Source organism: Salvelinus sp. IW2-2015, unplaced genomic scaffold (assembly GCF_002910315.2).
Source record: "Salvelinus sp. IW2-2015 unplaced genomic scaffold, ASM291031v2 Un_scaffold5109, whole genome shotgun sequence".
NCBI lineage: Eukaryota > Metazoa > Chordata > Actinopteri > Salmoniformes > Salmonidae > Salvelinus > Salvelinus sp. IW2-2015.
Window position 1 is genome coordinate 25,634 of NW_019946375.1, and position 5,125 is coordinate 30,758.

At 43.0% G+C, this 5,125-nt stretch overlaps 1 pseudogene; it reads right to left on the bottom strand.

Moving 5' to 3' along the window:
• The window catches only part of LOC112077972 (peroxisomal carnitine O-octanoyltransferase-like), an 8,295-nt pseudogene extending 5,103 nt beyond the window's left edge, over window positions 1-3,192 (bottom strand).
• Between the last annotated feature and the right edge of the window lie 1,933 nt (window positions 3,193-5,125).

A 5,125-nucleotide genomic window follows, 5' to 3' on the forward strand; every position in this document is an offset into this window, starting at 1 on the left:
GCTAGAGCCGGCCCTGGCTGGATGGATGGTGTTACCTCCCATGCTGTCTGTAATAAGCCAGTTGAAGGGCCAGTTGTATGAAGGTGTCTGGGTGGAGCTTCCTCTGTTTGATGGCTGCTTTCCCAAACGAGGTGAACGCATAACACACCACCTGCAAGTCCTGAGTCTGGAGACACACACACAGGTGTCTGTCAAACCAGATATCACTCAGATTAGAGTTGTGTGTGTTGGGGAGTGTAAGGGCCTGTGAGGGTGTGTTTGTGATCAACACAACACCTGCGATGGTCCAATCTGACCACCATGGGGAAGCAGAGTCATGAATGTGTATTTGTTTATGTGTGAACTCACAGTCTCAAAGTACTGTTGCTTGGCATGTGCAACGTCACTCCTGACTCTGTCATCCACAGTGAAGACCAACTCTTCAGGAAGAGGCATAGGCCGCACTGTCTCAGAGCCCTACACAGACACACACAATACAAATGATACTGTTTGCTTACAGTGAAAGGTACTTAGAATTAAGGACAAACAAGATATACAGTCACTGAAAATAAGTTTAATAGAAACGGTATTTACCTTCCACTTGCCGTCTGTAGCTTTGAGCTGCTGATCCACATAGTAACAGTGAGTTACCAGCACCATGCCTTCAAATGGGGCATGCTACAACACACACCAGCAATTACCATATATAGGAGCACACTCACAACAAAACATCATTACGCTACTGCTAACAGAGGAGTATTGTTATTTCAAATCGTCTCTCTCTCTACAAAACAGTAACACACGTCACAATTGGATCCGAAGGTTCCGTCAGCGAAGGAGATGGAGTTGTAGGACTTGTCTCCCCAGCGGATGGTGGGGTCTCCTGTCAGCACCTCCAGGGACACCTGGGGGCAAAGATCAAAGATCAGATTATACCACACTTAGGATGGTATGGTTGTCTGTGGTGTATGTGTGTGTTGTAGGGGCCAACCAGGATGCAAGACGACGACCCAGAGGTCATATCCAGACATATCTTTGCATACAATCAAAACGTGTAACCTGCTTAAATGCTTACACACAACTTAAAAAGATCTAACTCTCTGTACTGGACAACATCACAAAGCGGCAGAAGTCTCACTGCTCTCATTGTTTGACTGAAAGTTAGCTTTTTAGCCTCTGGTGCTAATTATTTTCCTTTGCATTTTACTTTGACCGCATCCTGGACTCAAGTCTGCTCATTACCTTTACAAACTCAACTTGCTATTGCAAATTTCTATCTAGAGGGTGTGTGTGTGTGTGTGTGTGTACGTACCGGTGTGTAGTTCTCTGCAGTAGCGTAGGGTTTAGCATCGTCCAGTGAGACCACAAACAGACTGCTCTGGATGGTCTCTAAGATGGTCTTATTGGCTGGATCTATACCTATCAGATACTCCCTGGCCTACAGACACACAGACCCTTAAATTGAATTGAAATTGAATAGAAAGAGAGAGACACGAGAGAGAGACACGTTTAGTGCATTGTGATGTCCGTTCTGCACAGCCAACTTCACACACACACCTTAGCCCAGCGTGTCCTCTCCTCTGAGGTGAGAGCGGCGATTCCGTCACCTGTAGGCTCCCCCTCACAACACTGCTTCACATGGGTCAGATGCCTACACACACACACACACACACACACACACACACACACACACACACACACACACACACACACAAACACACACACACATAAATACATGCAAATATATGCAGATGCACACAAATATACCTAAATATCCACCGGCCAGAATACCTGAGCAGCTCTGGAGGGGTAAGAATGTGTCCATCACACACTGCATCAAACGAGAAGAAACGCCCCTTACACATCACCACCACATGGGAGGGGCATGGACCCTCGCTCTCTACAACACACACAGAAAAAACATCAATACATACAGTACCAGTCAAAAGTTTGGACACACCTACTCATTCCAGGGTTTTACTTTATTTTTACAATTTTCTAATCACCATTGTAGAATAATAGTGAAGACATCAAAACTACAGTAATAACACATATGGAATCCTATGCAGTAACCAAAAAAGTCGTTAAACAAATCAACCTATATTTTATTTGAGATTCTTCAAAGTACCACTCCTTGCCCTTGATCGCAGCTTTGCACACTCTTTGCATCTCTCTCAACCAGCTTCACCTGGAATGCTTATCCAATAGTTTTTAAAAGTTCCCACATATGCTGAGCACTTGTTGCTGCTTTTCCTCACTCTGCGGTCCAACTGATCCCAAACCATCTCAATTGGGTTTCTAGCGGTGATTGTGGAGGCCAGGTCATCTGATGCAGCACTCCATCATTATCCTTAGTCAAATAGCCCTTATTTTGGGTCATTGTCCTTTTGAAAAAACAAAATTATAGTCAAACCAGATGGATGGCGTATCGATGCACAATGCTGGTAGCCATGCTGGTTAAGTGTGCCTTGAATTCTAAATAAATCTCTGAGTGTCACCAGCAAAGCACCCCCACCCAATCACACCTCCTCCTCCATGCTTCACAGTGGAACCCCACATGCAGAGATCATCTGTTCACCTACTCTGCACGTCACAAAGACACAACGGTTGGAACCAAAAATCTAAAATCTGGCCCTCATCAACCAAGGGACAGATTTCCACCGTCTAATGTCCATTGCTTGTGTTTATTGGCCCAAGCAAGTCTCTTCTTCTTATTGGTGCCTTTAGTAGTGGTTTCTTTGCAGCCAATTCGAGCATAAAGGCCTGATTCAGACGGTCTCCTCCTGAACAGTTGATGTTGAATGTGTCTATTACTTAACTCTGTGAAGCATTATTTGGGCTGCATTTTCTGGGGCTGGTAATTCTAATGAACTTATCCTCTGCAACAGATGTAACTCTGAGTCTTCATTTCCTGTGGCGGTCCTCATGAGCCAGTTTCATCATAGCGCTTGATGGTTTTGTGACTGCACTTGAAGAAACGTTCAACGTTCTTGACATTTTCCAGATTGACTGACCTTCATGTCTTAAGGTAATCAATACACACATGTAAAACACACACAAACACACCTAAATCAATAAACACAGAGTACTACACACAAAAACAAAACACAAACATCATATTTCATGGCAGTGTCCGGCGTCACCTACCTGTCTTAAAGTAGTTATGAATGTATCCTTGGTGACTCCAGGCAACTTTACAGTACGCAACAGCATTCTCTGAACTGTCCATATCCAACACCACATACCAGCTTTATGAGGTCCAGCCTCTCCCTTCGGGGACCACACCAGTCAGAGATGTTACTTAGTTGCAGTTTCCTTCTCGACAATGAAACAATAAGAAATAAATATAATAATATGAACATAAAGTAACTGCTTAGTAGAATAGAATGAATATTTGTCACAACTATAATACAGGAAGGCACAATTTATAGTTCAATATTAAACACGTGTTTTGGGAAGGGGGGATTGGAGGCAAGTGTTTTAAAGTGCATTATTTAGCAATCGTAGCAGTAGGGTGATGCGTGTGCAACCTTAATATATATACACGGAGTGTACAAAACATAAGGAAACACCCTTCCTAATATTGAGTTGCCACGCCTTTTGCCCTCAGAAACAGCCTCAATTGTTGAACGCATGGACTCTACAAGTGTCGAAAGCGTTCCCACAGGGATGCTGCCCATGTTGACTCCCCGTTCAAAAGCACTTCAAATATTTATCACACACACAATCCATGTCTCAATTATCTCAAGGTTAAAAATCCTTCTTAACCTGTCTCCTCCCCTTCATCTACACTGATTGAAGTGGATTTAACAAGTGACATCAATAATGATTATAGCTTTCACCTCGATGGTTCACACCTGGTCATCTATGTCATCGAAAAAAACGTGTTTTGTACACTCAATGTGAGTACTTACGTGCGAAGCAGTCCCAGTACTGTAGAGTGTTGCCACATGCTAATGCTGGTCCTCTGTAGCTGTACTCCCTCTGTAGGGGCCAGCATCTCTAGTAGGGTGCAGGACTCCGAAGTTCACATTCAAACTGGGAGGGTAACGCATTTCCAGATAGGCTGCATCCAACCACCACTCCTCCAACTGCAGGAAAACACACAGACACAGAAAAAGATGAAACACTGCAGGAGACACCATAATGACTGCAGTATTTAAAACACTGCAAAGATTCCCTTTGTAGTTTGCTCAGGGTCAAAGCATGTGATACCAGTTCCCACAAGTTCTAGCTGTGCAGTGTGTGAGTGTAGAGGTCGGACGATAATCGGAATGGGCCGATCATAAACAATCGGTAACCGGATTTTTGGACACCGATCGTGGCAGATTACATTGCACTCCACGAGGAAATTGCGTGCAGGCAGACTACCTGTTATGCAGAGGCAGCAAGGAGCCAAGGTAAGTGCTAGCTAGCATTAAACTTATCTTATAAAAAACAATCAAATCAATTCATAATCACTAGTTAACTACCACATGGTTGATGATATTACTAGTTTATCTAGCTTGTCTCATGCGTTGCATATAACGGATGCGGTGCCTGTTAATTTATCATTTGAATCACAGCCTACTTCGCCCAAACAGGTGATTTAACAAGTCCATTCGCGGAAAAGGCACTGTCGTTGCACCAATGTGACCTAAACCATAAACATAAACGCCATTCTAAAATCAATACACAGAAGTTATATATTTTTAAACCTGGCATATTTAGTTAATATTGCCTGCTAACATGAATTTCTTTTAACTAGGAAATTGTGTCACTTCTCTTGCTTCTGTGCAACAGATCAGGTATATGCAGCAGTTTGGGCTGCCTAGGAGCTCGTTGCAACTGTGTGAAGACCCTTTCTTCCTAACAAAAGACAGTCAACTTCACCCAAACGGCGGATGATTTAACAAAAGCCACATTGCAAAAAAGCAACTATCGCTGCACGAATGTACCTAACCATAAACATCAAAGCCTTTCTTAAAAATCAATACCACAGAAGTATATATGTTTAAACCTGCATATTTAGTTAAAATAAATTAATGTTACAGGCAATGTGACCATATTAATGACTTACGGCTCATATTTCGTGTTATTATATTATAATTAAGTCTATGATTTTATAGCGCCATCTAACTGAGCGTAGTAGGCAGCAGCAGGCTCG